The following is a 13,869-nucleotide window of genomic DNA, read 5'->3' as shown; positions in this document are numbered from 1 at the left end:
CAATTATATCCGTGTCAAATGTAAAGATCGTCTAAATGGATAAAGAGAAGAAACTCAAGTCAATAAGAAGACATTCATCACATAAGGTAAACATTCATTCATAAGTACGTGGGAAAAAAGGGGGAATGACGACCACATAGAACAAAGTCGAACCAAATTTTTAAATGATCGATATTACCCAGTGAGCGTCATTACCCCTTATTAGCACTATATTACTCACATCACCCATTTCGTATTTTTCCAAGAAGTATTTTCACAAAAAAAAGCAAAAAACGGATTTCAAAATTAGTAAGGGTTTGGGTTTTCCTTGATTTTCCGGTCGACAAATAAAAAACTTTGTTTTTTATGGACGTTTCGCGATTTTATTTTAGCATCATCAGCATCTAATGTAAATAGAAAAAACACTAAACTTAGTTTATAATTCACATTAATCTAACAGGGTCTCGGTACTTACGAATAATACATCTCAATCGAATTAATCAATTTTTCAAAAACACTAACTCGACCGTCTTTGTTTACTATTTTGACATTGCAATTCAATAACATTAAAAACTCAAGTGGAAAAGACAATGCTGGCTAACTAAACTGCACTTTATACGGAACATGGATTAGTTATTTTCTTAGCAAGCTTTTGTACACCGAATTAATGTTCTCAGTGTCTCGCCTGAAATTCATCGTGTCATTCGTCATAATGTATAGAGACTCTAGAATTTTTCTCTTTGTCTTATTATGTTCAATCGCCAACACCGAAATGTTGTCTGTGTCCGGAACATGTGCAACATCATGAAAATGGTGGACTACTGCCGTTGTGCCTTCCAGGTCATTGTCACGATTAAACTTCTTACTATCGTCGACATGTTGGCCTCCTCTTATTTTGACTTTGTGTCCGGTACTGCCCACATAGGACAGCTCACATTGTGCGTTTATTCCATCACCAAAGCACAGGATGTTGTAGACCACATTATATAAGTCTTCTTCCAATGTCTTTTGTTTGAGTTTAGAGAAGATGGCACGGTTCGTGTAAGTCGGCTTAAAACCCAAACGCAAATTCTCACTATCTTCGCACAAAATTTTGCCAATGTTCTGGGAACAAGAGCTATGGAAATGCAGGCCTCTGTACATAATCTCATTCTGGACATCAAAATTAGTGTAACTAGTGTAGTTTATTTGCAAGTTGTTTCCATAGTATTTGAGTTTAAACGTTACAAAATCCGTGCCCAAACTGTGCACTTTTAAACGAAAATTTGTCGGCAAATACTAATCTGATTCGAAAAATAATAATCTTTAAGTCATTTTGGTATTGCACGGAACATGTTAGCAGTTTATTTTTTTAAATCGATCGAGTTAATTTTTTTTCCGAATGTGTGGTTATTTTGCAATTACCAAAAAAAAATTGCGTCACAAGTGGCAGATTTTGAGGAAAGTACTGTTAAGAGTCATATCGCCAAGACTTCAGGTGATTGGGGAACAAGCCGTCTCCGATTTTAATGAGTGATAGCTCGTTGGATTCGTCTTTCAATTCTAGGAAACACGTGTCTTTCACTTTTTCTACAAAAAATTTGTTTTCTGTGAAAAGTGTTCAAAAGTGATCACATGTCAGAGGGTACCGAAAACAGTTTTTCGACAATAACACAAGAAAAAATTATTTTAAATTGTTGTAATGTTGTACGAATGTCGGCCTTGGAAAGACCTACAGATAGAGTATACGCACTGCTTGGTGCGTGTTTATCCACGAGAGCTATGACTTAAAATATAGTGAATGTTCGGAGAGTACTCCTACTCTGCAGCTTCGTTGTTCCGCGGAACTGAGTATGGGGTATTGTAGCTGGCCTTACCCACTATCGTTGCACATGTAAATGAGCCCAGTAATTTTGGGCTACAAGCCCACAGACGTCTTGGAAAAAAAGTTGGTGCCAAAATGCAGATTTTTTTTCTTCTTTCTGAGGGCCCAACTGCTGGAATAGAGTCTGAATCTCTATTGGTGTGTCGTCACTGACAAATGAGAGTATTTGACAAATAATGTGACGCGTCAAGGCTTTTTTTGTTGTGGGCTAGGTTGCAGTTACACATACACATGTATGAAACGTCTCTAATAAATAATAATAGTCATAAATCAAATAATTTTATTAAATTTCGTGAACATCGAAGCCCTCAAAGTCTGGCTCCTCTTCAGAGTTCAGGAAGGAATCACAAATATCGTCAAGATTTTGCTCAATTCCGTCTGCCTCAGATAAGACAGTTTCATTTGAAATGAATTTTGATGGGTCTTTTTTGCTGAAACTTGCAATTAGACTCCGAATTCGTTTCGGATCTAAATATTCGGCTGGAGCAAAATAATAATTTCCATCAATTATTTCGTTTTTCATTTGATCAGACATTTGTTCGGCTGATTTTGTTTAATTTTGGTGAGTGCTCCAACCTTAAATAATTTCTCAATGAAATCTTTTTGCTTAGAAGATATTTTTTGTACAGTTCTGACTTTACGCGCCCATCCTTTAACGTAGATTTTGGAGAAGTTGTCAGCTGGATCGTCATCAACATCCATAACGCTGGAATTCGAAGCATGAGAAGGCGTATTCAACAAATGTTTCTGTTTTGCATAGTACAAAATGGCTTTATCCATAGAGGATTTTGCTGCTGCGTACTGATGATTATCATTTGCAACATGACTATTCATGTCGCTTTCATTTTCGAAGTGTAATATGCACATTGCGTTTGGACAAGGAAACAATTTTTTCTTCCGGCTATCGAAGGTCATGTTCTTGGCTTGATTATCCGACGATGTCCAATTTCTGACAAACGAAGACCCATTGACAAACGAGGTATCTATGAAAATTGGACATAACTTTGTCTGATGCTGCAAAAAATGCATAATTTCACACTAACCATTGTATCTATGAAATTTTCCTGGTCCAATGTTATTATACTCTCTGTAGAGGGCTCCATCGCTTTTATACTCTACGCTGTGGTAGTATGAGATATTCGTAATCTTCTTGACTTTTTCCAACGCAGCAAGTTTTTTGTCGATATTAATTACACACATTTTTGTGTTCTTTGGACCATCGTTCGCAAAAACTGCATCTAATAACTCCTTTGCGTTGGTGATTTTATTGTTTTTGTTTGTAAGTAACCAGGTTTCAGCGCACTTTTTAAAGAGAGCTGCTTCCCTATCACACTGGTCCTTACCCTAAGCAATTTAAAAAAAATTAGGAAACGCTCTAAGGGAAAAGCCTATCAACTGACGTGCTGGGCTTCATTATAATCATAAGCCGAAAGAACGATTCCTTGCTTTGCTGCTAACTGGTACATGGTCTCGGGAACGCCATTGGAGTGATAGTTTGCTTTAAATAGGTGGAATCACATTTAGATGCATATATTATCGGATAGAAGAGTGGATATCAAACCTGCATTATCAGATTTTAATGCAACTTTCGTAATTTTTGGATAATCTAATGTAAACTGCTGCAGAACCACGTCAGCAATACATAATGTTTCGATAGAGTTTTGTTCGCATCTATCCAATGCGACTAAATAAACTTGCTTGAAGTATGTGTTGAAGGTCTTGAATAAAAAGACTTCCACCGAGACGGTCATTCCTCGCTTACCAAAGTATTCATTCATTGCCTCTAGCGTCTGGAAAATATTTGGATGAGAGGAAACATAATTGAATCTGTCGAATAACACCAGAAAAACCTTAGTTGGAAGATATTTTTGTGCAAAGTCTCGGATCCACAGTGCTCGAGTTTCGTCGAGATTTTGTAAAACATCAGTACGTGCTTTCGCTTGCTGCACACCTCTCATTATGTGTTTCTGCCAGTCCAATATCTTTTTTCGAGCGTTGACTATTTCAAAAATTGCAACATCTCTTTGATGGCTTGATGTCAATTGGCCCACTTTCAATTTCAATGCAATCAGTGATCTTTACACATTCGCCACAAATTGAACTATGACTCTTATCACAGACGGAGGTCAGGTCCTTGTCGGTCGGATGAGAAAGAGCGTGCTTAACACAGTGACTGCTGCAAGAATCATCGTAATTGCAATGGGTTTTGTACCGCGCCTTTAAGTAGCCTTCAGACGAATTAATCCATTCCAACAGTTCTTCATTCCCATCACGTCGTAGCAGTTTGAAAGAAGTTCTCAAAGCCTTGAGAGACGAACGGATGAATTAGAATTTTTTATGTTTTATTATCCAGAAATGAGTCATACCTCGAATGCCTCTACGCCCTCTACCACAAATGAATCAACACCTGCTAGTTTTTTGCGTGTATGAGGCTTCATTTTGTTCAGCATTGTTCGTAGAGTGGTCCAGCCTAGTGGATCGTAATTTAACTCCTTGCAGTGAATTATGTATTCCTTTATGGCGTGTTCGTGTATTCCGTTCATAACAGTGTTGACAACAGAAATTTTCTCACCACTATCGAGTTTGAGGCTAGTTGTCCCATATGCGACCTCTTGGAGTAGTCCAGTTGAAAACAAAAAATCTATGAAGTGCTCACTCTTTGCCACAATTAGACGCGAATAGACATTTTCGCTTTTAGGCTGAACGCTGCACACACCAAAACGTTCGCAAATTGTTCTAGCCTTCTCAATTTCATAAAATGTACATCCCATGACTCGACAGACTTCTTCCTTACTGAATTCTTTGGGGACTAAAGTAAGTACAGAGGTCCGACCTTCTCTAGTGGTGCATGATTCGAAAGCCTCCTTCAGGTGTAACAAAGTTGAGTAATTATCGTTCACCTCTTCCAACACGGTTTTCATTTGTTGTTCGAATCCAGGAGCCACTAAACTACAGAATACGTCCGTTAACTTTTCTTTAAATATTTGATGAACATTTTTGAAATAGTTCAAAGTCTTCTTCGACACAGTTGATACGTCACTTTTGAGTTGTAAGCGTACACGTTCAATTCCAAAAATATCTGCTAATTCGTCGAGCTTTTCGCGTCTGATTTTTTTCTGGTCATCATCGATTATAGACTCATTGGGTACATAACTTTCATCTTTATCATCATGTTTAATAATTTCCCAATCAATTGACCGAATCTGTACTTGGCACTTTTTACAAATCATTGAGCCAAGAATGAAAAGAGGATCGAGACTGGCAACCAAAGTGTACATTTCCCATGATATTTTCAAACCGTTTGTTTTCGAATCACGAGGATGCTTGTACCATTTGCATTCTGAAGATGGTCGGTAATCTATCCCCATGGAAAATTGATGATAGCCACATATTAAACCATTTGGATGTAATGGAACAGGTGCACGCATACAAATCAAATCACTCTCAATTATTTCAACATCAGCATTGAACATGTACCCCACGTTGTCGCTAAGGCTCTTTAGCGCTACACAACCATGCCTGTCGCGTCGAGATAAATAATCTCGGCATGAAGATGATTGAAATTGGCAGTTTTTCGGATCTGCCAGCTCATCTTTTTCTGTGCTTTCTTCCTTCTCAGTCATTTCAGTAATTACACGTAATTATATTCGAAATTTACTATTTTAATGGCAATTTCACATTTGGCTTAGACAAACGTGGCTGAATTAGCCTAAACAATTGATTTATGACTATTATTAGAGACGTTTCATACATGTGTATGTGTAACTGCAACCTAGCCCACAACAAAAAAAGCCTTGACTCGTCACATTATTTGTCAAATACTCTCATTTGTCAGTGACGACACACCAATAGAGATTCAGACTCTATTCCAGCAGTTGGGCCCTCAGAAAGAAGAAAAAAATCTGCATTTTGGCACCAACTTTTTTTCCAAGACGTCTGTGGGCTTGTAGCCCAAAAGTACTGGGCTCATTTATATGTGCAACGATAGTGGGTAAGGCCAGCTACAATACCTTATACTCAGTTCCGCGGAACAACGAAGCTGCAGAGTAGGAGTACTCTCCGAACATTCACTATATTTTAAGTCATAGCTCTCGTGGATAAACACGCAGCAAGCAGTGCGTATACTCTATCTGTAGGTCTTTCCAAGGCCGACATTCGTACAACATTACAACAATTTAAAATAATTTTTTCTTGAGTTATTGTCGAAAAACTGTTTTCGGTACCCTCTGACATGTGATCACTTTTGAACACTTTTCACAGAAAACAATTTTTTTTTAGAAAAAGTGAAAGACACGTGTTTCCTAGAATTGAAAGACGAATCCAACGAGCTATCACTCATTAAGATCGGAGGCGGCTTGTTCCCCAATCACCTGAAGTCTTGGCGATATGACTCTTAAAAGAAAATTGTTTTTTTCTAGAATTTTTTTTGGTAACGTTTTTGCTTTTCTTTTTGCGAGTAGAAGCTGTAAGCGTCACCCCCACCGATATCAGTTGTTTTGTAAGTGGATAAAGGGATCTGCGTCACACCTCCACTGTAAGTGGTTTTAGGCGATATATTATTCTCAACTAGACCCGAGCGCCGGCCAAAAAATTACGGCGGCGGCGGAACCGATATTCAAAAATGTCGGCGGCGACTTAACTCGGCTGAGAGTAACATCGACCGCGGCTGATTTCGGCTGGTTGTTTTTTGTCGTATATAATATCCAAAATTCTATATCCACTATGTATTATGGATGGATATGTACATTGTACAGACAGTACGTATGTTCGATTCTTTTTTTTTTCTCTACCCATACAGCTAGACCTAGAGACATATACGTCAACAATTTAAATAAAAAATAAATGTTGAACCGACCACAAAGGGTTTAAAGACCGAAATTGGGTATATGGTTTTCGATTGCTTCAATGCGTTGTGTATATTCACATGTAGATTTCCATAACTATTTTTTCGGACGTGTTGTGTCGTGTTCGTTATAAATAATTTGTAGTGATACCTCTGCTCATTAACCATCTTGAAACCGCCACTGTGATTTTAATGTTGACCTCGTACGGTTATCGACAGCGTTAACAAAAATTCGGGATGGGCACCGACTCATTTGATCTTGAATGCATGTAAAGTCAATGAAGTAATAGATTTCTTGAAAACACTCAGATCGAAGCAAGTTAACAATTTGTTATTGGTAATATTAGCACACTTACTTGGTACTACTAATATACTTGCTGTCTGTAAAAGGTTACTATATCTCAATGAAAAAACTGTTACATTGCTACACTTTTCGGATAATTCTTATACGTAAAGTCTTATAGTATGGTGCGTTGAATTGGTACAGACTACAGATGAATAGATGAAGATATTGAACGAAGGTCGTATAACTGAACCGCATTTCTTAAGAGTTTGTTCTACCTGAAAAATGAAATAGAGCAAAGTTTGATTCAAAGAGACGTAATCGTTTATTCAGTTTATCTGAAAACCGAAATTCCCTTTAAACTTTGTTGGGTATAGTCGAAAACATTTTGTGATAAGTTCTTCAAAGACTTTGAGGAAACTTTGGAGAATTGTACGGAATTTTTGTTATTTCAAATGCTATAACTTAGTTTGAGCATAAAATTTATTTAGTTAAAATAGCTGAAATGACCTGGGAAGGTAAATAGTTACTTCATGGAGTGATGAAATGAGAAAATTAAATTAATTGAGTAGATATTTCACTGAACATTAATCTTTTCATTTTCAAGTTGTCGTCAGTTTACAATTTCAAACGGTTGTCGTAAAACTTTTTTTTTTGTTCTTTAACGCATAACTGAGAGTAAGAATTGGCAGCATTTTGAAGCGGTAAGTAATTTTGTTGGGAAATCAAAGTTCGTTATTGGAGGAGGATTTGTAAAACGTTAAAAATTCACTGTCTGGAAAGCTCTTAATTAAAGGCAAGGAATTCCGTTTTAAGGGAGATATCACATTCTATTTGTGTTATGCCCGATAAATATGAAATATGCGCTTTCTTTAAAATGACCCATCATAGCTTTATTTAGTATAGAGATCGAACTTTGCACTTCCAGCAGACGAGACACATAGAGAAATAGTTTGATTTGTTCGTTGAGAGACCTCACCCAATTAGTCGTATTGGAGAAACGTCTAACGAGTCATTGAGTGTGCACATCGTTGCAGCCACCAAAAACACTGCAACTACCCAAATTGTGAAGCTTGAAGGAATTTCAGGACGTTACCAATGCGATGTAATGGCTAGAAAAATTCCATGTGGAATTGTTTGACACGGTATCGAACCTGTATCATTTTGGTGGAAGGCTTGTACGTAGCCACTGAGTCATAGTTGTTATGGTAGAGTAAAATTTTTGAAGTAGAAGATTTTGTATCAAACATCAAATAATGTGATGTGATACATTCAACAAAGGGAGTACCAGATTTAATGGACACGGATTTAACGGACATCTGTTATTGATAACGACGACAAAAATAACAACAAGTTTTTATATAGTAAAATGTACGGAGGAGCCGACTTTAGATTTGTTCATGAGGGCTCATGCGGGGCAACGAGTACTAAGTGATAAAAAATGCTGGAAAAGCATAGGAATTTGAAAATTTTTTGCGTAGTCATGGGGGCCCCTCTCGCCCCACTGAACTCGGCGCCACTGAAAATGCATGTTATAAAATTGAAGTACAAGATTTGAAACCAACAGGTTAAAATTACCTTAATCGATGGAAGTAATAGACCAGACCTGATAATAATACTGGTCATATGCTTCTCGTCTGTGACGGGTTAAATTCGACAGAGAATAGCTTCCTCCTTTTTATCGGTGTAATATATTGTGCTTAACATTTATAACATTGGTAGATACTGTTTTCCTGAAGATTCGCTAACAATTAATAACAGGAAATATATTTAATATACGAACAATGAATGCGATTAATGTTGTAAGTAAGCTAACGTTTGCGCTAAATTATTTTGGAAGATATTACATTTTAACGTAAGCTATACACTGGGATAAATATGAGCCAGATGGTGATGATGATGATGCATTTTGTAAGAAAATTCTAAGCTCAAACATAAACTTATACGTTATATAGAAAAATATCAATCAATTTGCCATTTATCAAACACTATGCACCTAAAGGGATAGAAACTATAAATCATTTATCCATATTTATACAACTCGTGTATATATACATAGATGTGTACCAACGACGCATTAACAGTCGTCTTTTATCGAAATTTAAAATCAGTTTTTTTCAGGAAAAAAATAATCTTAGAAAATATAAAACAGCATCGACTGCAGATCTCACAGAGTATAAGTAAGAAGAGAAAAAATAATAATAAAATAAAATTTAAACGAGCGACAGAACGAAAAGTTACGTTCATTTCATGTTTAAGATTCGATACAACTTTCTGTCAGATACTAGTATATTCTGAATAATTTTTGTACATTGGATATATAAATGTGTACAGACTGGTTGATATAATATATATATATATAGGTACGTGCAGCACACAGCGCATATATTTATATTTGTATATATATCGATCGAAGTGTATAATAATATAATGTTGTACCTTTGATGAGAATGAGAAGATATATAATGTATTTTGAAAACCTTCTTCTATTCTTGGTTGTAAATGGTGTGGCGAGTGTTCGGAGTATTGAAAAGGGTATACTTATATTTTATATATATATGTAAATACAGATATATGCTGACATAAACGGCAACGATAAAATATTTATCCGTACAACACAATAATAGCGTTTTATGTATCCAATCAGTTCACGAACTTTTTCACAATTTTTTACACATGAATCGATGATGCATTTTGTATTTTACCTTTTTTCCGAACTTTTTTTTATTTATTTTATTCTCTTTTTAGTTTAATTCTGCATATTTTGTAGTAATTTTGTTGTCGGTCTTGGTAATACTTTTTTTTTGCATTGAGGGGTCACTAACTTGCGGCGTGCAATATAGATACTTACGGGCTAATATATTATGTATGGATGTATCGATGCTAAAGGGTTTTGTGTTATATGTATGTTGATTTTCAGGAGATATGCATGCTGACACTAAATTGAAAATTTATTTATGTTTACACATGGAGCAGATTATGTTTCCGAGATGAACATGGTAACCGAAATTCTATTCAGCGTTTCGCTCTTGATTAAATATTAATATAATAATGTCCGTCAACTGTAAATACGATCAATAATAAATAAACTGTATGGAGAGAATAACGGGGCTCTTCAAGACAATAACCTCGACAACAACATTGCCTTTAAACTGTTTTGCATTGTTGTTGAGAGGGGGGTATACAAATTTGTTACTCACAAATTTATCTAGTGAGTTTTATTGTATATGGAACGGATTGAATTATTCCACTCCAGACGCAGTATACACCAGTTTCGAGTGAAAATAATATCCGCTCCGCTCTGTCATGTCACTTGGGGTTGATTTTTATTTTGTTTGTTTGTCGGAAATCACTACGGACGGTGAGAATTCAATATAAATTACAGCTACTTCAAGTATAATCGTACTACCCTGGAACCAATGTGAATTTGTTCATTGGTTTCTTTTTTCAACAGAGAATTATTCATAGAAACAGTCCTCAACATTTCTAAAAATTTTTCCACCATTAGGGCTTCCCAGCCCTCTTCTAAATCCACCCTCTTTTGAATGAATTCGTTACTGCATGTAGTCGGATGATGAAATATAGAACTGAAATGAATTACAATCATTTGAAAGATCAGTTTTGATGATAGTAAGATTAGTTAGGCCTGTACCTAATTGGCAGGAATGGGTCGACGATAAGCAATTTAATATGAGTCTCCACGGACACGGTTCGTAGTTTATTTTATCTTCAGACTGTCTTCAATACCAGAGACTTTCCGATGCGCGTGTATCATAGATTCAATCATAGGTTATTACGTGAACGTGATATGTACATCACAAAATGTAAATGTGCAACGTTTTCAAAATTTTTCGAATCGAAAACGATCTCGTGTACCATTGACTTGCATAGCCGTAATATCGGTAGGTACATTACCATTACTTTCTCATTTCAGACTCAATTCGAATTGATTAATTTCGAACGCAGTTATTAGACGTATTAATGCGCTGTCTCTGGTCTGTCGATTTGATGTTGTGAAACCAACAAAATCTAATTTTTTATAAATCAATCACAGAAACAAGCACAGCACATTTGTTCGAAAGGTTAATTCGATGTGACTTTGAAATATAATACACATAAGAAGTCCTAATCCATTTAACTAAATGCAAATCGAATTAAACAAAATCGGTTGGCTTGCCGGAGCAACAAGAATGGAAATGAAACAAAAAAAAAGAAAGTAAACAAAACAGTGTAACTGAAGAGAAGAACAAAAAAAAAACTCATCAAAACGAATCAATTTCCTCTCTCTTCTATGCCACTTTCAGCTACCGTATTCCCCTTCAAACGCGCTGGAATTAATTATGATGCGCGATTAACATTTTTCATCCATAAATTACCAATTTCAAAGATTCAGACTTACAATAACAAGCAATGTAATGGGATATTAAACCTAATAATGGTCAATAAATATCAACGATATAATCTACAATGGAACTTTCGTATATAAATTTTCAAAAGCATTTAAATTCATGTTTTAGGCCCGGCAGACCTTCTTCATGTTATCCACAGTCGTTGGATCACTGTAAGCTGTGTGTGCTACTCAGCTTTTCTTTATATACTGCATTACATTTGTTGTGTATCTGAATCGTTGTTTGTTTATTTTAATTGCATGCTGGTTTTTGTTTGTGTGGAAATAAATACCTTTATAGCATCAGTGTAATCTTCAACGAAACTCGAAGTACTCTCGTACACTTACAGAAAAGAAACTGCCATCCTTGAACTCTTGAAGAATAAATAAACGCAAGCAAGCAATTTCTGTTTTTCCTACACCATGATCGGGCTGGGATGCTCTGTAATCTATGCTAATCTGGTGAATCAACGTTAAATGGTTGGCTATATATTTCCCGAAACGTGTTTATTGGTGTATATATCGCTGATTCAAGTACTATTATTAAGAGATACGTCTATTCTATACATCTTAAGTGCCGAATTAAAGATCTGCTAATTTATTTCGGGCAACTGATTTAAGATATGATCGCTGAACTGTTCAACTATTTTCCATTGAAACCAATTTTTTGCGATTACATTACGAGGAAGCCGAGTACGCTTTAGCTGGAGAAAGAAGATTTTTTTATTATTAGATAGCCCAGTTACTGTACCAACAAAGCAAGTAATTTAATTTGGATATAATTAGCAACCGATGTAAGCCATTTTCTCTGAAACTATGCACATTAAAGAAACAAGTGACCGAAAGGATGTAATGTCTTTGAGGTTGAAAGTAAAGTTCTATGGTGTCCTTAACACAACATTTTTGCTAAACTATATTATAGAGAGTATAACAGAACCAAAATGTCTGTATTCATTGACGGATTAATCATTACAGCATATGAATGGAATAGAATTTGACCCTTTCTGAAAGCAACTTTTTTGTTTTCGTTCAGTCGACGATCTTTAAGAACAAATTGACATTCATGGAAGGGTTCCGTATTATCCATTATGTTATTATTTTTCTTTATCTCTTTTCCATCCTCAATGGTAATAAAACGAAAACCTGTCAATAAACTAAAATATATGGTCTGGCGTGCACATATATAAAACAACATATCATCTAAGTCTAATAAAAAACTAATTCTGTATAAATTAGAGTTAGTCATCGAATTTTAACATTATAAAATTGTCTGCTATCCGACCTTGAATTTGTCATACCCATACCAAACGTTCACAGGAAATTTATAGAAAATATTTTTTTTTAATAATACCATTTCGAACGTGCACTTCAAGAATTAAAAATCGACTTTTATGAACATAACATCACACAACTTTAAATTCATACAGCGCAGCATTATAGACAATTCAACTTTATAAGATATGAGTATTTTATATACGTATATATATTGAGCTCTCTATAACGAACAATACGTTCATACGAGGCGAGTTTAAGCTGGCGCAAACTCACTGGGAGACCATGAACGATATTCGTTATAAATTATTAATAAATGTTTACAAAATATTACACATTTTTCGTTGAGATTAATGACTTTTGTAGCGGAAATGATACTTTTCGTATATATACAGTGAAATTACTTTAGAATAAATTTGTATTATACATTTTTGATAGCCTGGATCTAGAGTCAACCTTCGGTGTATTGTTTGATTTTTTTTTCGCTTGAAATTTCTTGCTTCTGGTTCTTTCGAAACGAATATTAAGTTGAACGTATCAAGACAAGATCCTGCGTTAATCGCAGTCCAAATATGGTGCGATGTGGAACACAATTTTTTTCTTTCGGTGGAGCAGAATTGAGTTAAAAATTTAATTGAATACAAGGTCGTAATATAATTTTCCCGAAAACCCAATTTAAACCCAAAAATCTCATAGCGAGAAAATTTTATGAGCCATATAAACCAAAGTATAGAACTCGAGTAAATTCGGGCAATTAAAAAACCACTTGGAAAGTGTGTGTGTGTGTATCCTTTGATGTTATTTTCGGTAAAGAAAAAAAAACGTAATAGAAATATAATGATCTCTTGAAGCCGTGGATATCCAGAAAGCGCTTGCCATTTTCTTTATCCATCTGATTAATAATCAGTGATTATGGAGAAATTATTTTAAAATTGTCGTTGCAGTAAATCAGTCGACAGTTTGTAGATCATCTTAATAGGTTGACAACAAGGCGTGAATATTGTTTTGACTTTCTGGTGACAAAGTACGATTTCTATGTAATTTTTGATCGTCTACTATTCTTTTACGTTATCAATACAAAAACGCGTCGCTATGCCAAGAATATATCAGATCCAGTGTTACAGTGAACGACATCTCAAATGTCTCACTGTCAAATTTTTTGAGAATTTTATTGTGTCATTGCAAATTCACAATGACATTCTCTGAAAAAAATGACAGTGAGACATTTGAGATGTCGTTCA

At 35.4% G+C, this 13,869-nt stretch overlaps 2 long non-coding RNA genes across 2 annotated transcripts in view; one reads left to right on the top strand and one right to left on the bottom strand.

Moving 5' to 3' along the window:
* Positions 1 to 6,531, bottom strand: part of LOC119073919 — a 21,195-nt gene extending 14,664 nt beyond the window's left edge. The window contains exon 1 of the long non-coding RNA XR_005087110.1: positions 6,411 to 6,531. This is a non-coding gene — a long non-coding RNA (uncharacterized LOC119073919). The remainder of the gene's footprint in view (positions 1 to 6,410) is intronic.
* LOC119073920 overlaps positions 1 to 13,869 on the top strand; it is a 23,101-nt gene extending 9,232 nt beyond the window's left edge. Inside the window, exons 2-3 of the long non-coding RNA XR_005087111.1 lie at positions 7,143 to 7,149; positions 13,860 to 13,869. This is a non-coding gene — a long non-coding RNA (uncharacterized LOC119073920). The remainder of the gene's footprint in view (positions 1 to 7,142; positions 7,150 to 13,859) is intronic.

The sequence above is a fragment of the Bradysia coprophila genome, unplaced genomic scaffold (assembly GCF_014529535.1).
Source record: "Bradysia coprophila strain Holo2 unplaced genomic scaffold, BU_Bcop_v1 contig_138, whole genome shotgun sequence".
NCBI classification, from domain to species: domain Eukaryota; kingdom Metazoa; phylum Arthropoda; class Insecta; order Diptera; family Sciaridae; genus Bradysia; species Bradysia coprophila.
The sequence above is the reverse complement of the archived record's forward strand: the minus strand, read 5'-3'. Positions and strand labels throughout refer to the sequence as shown.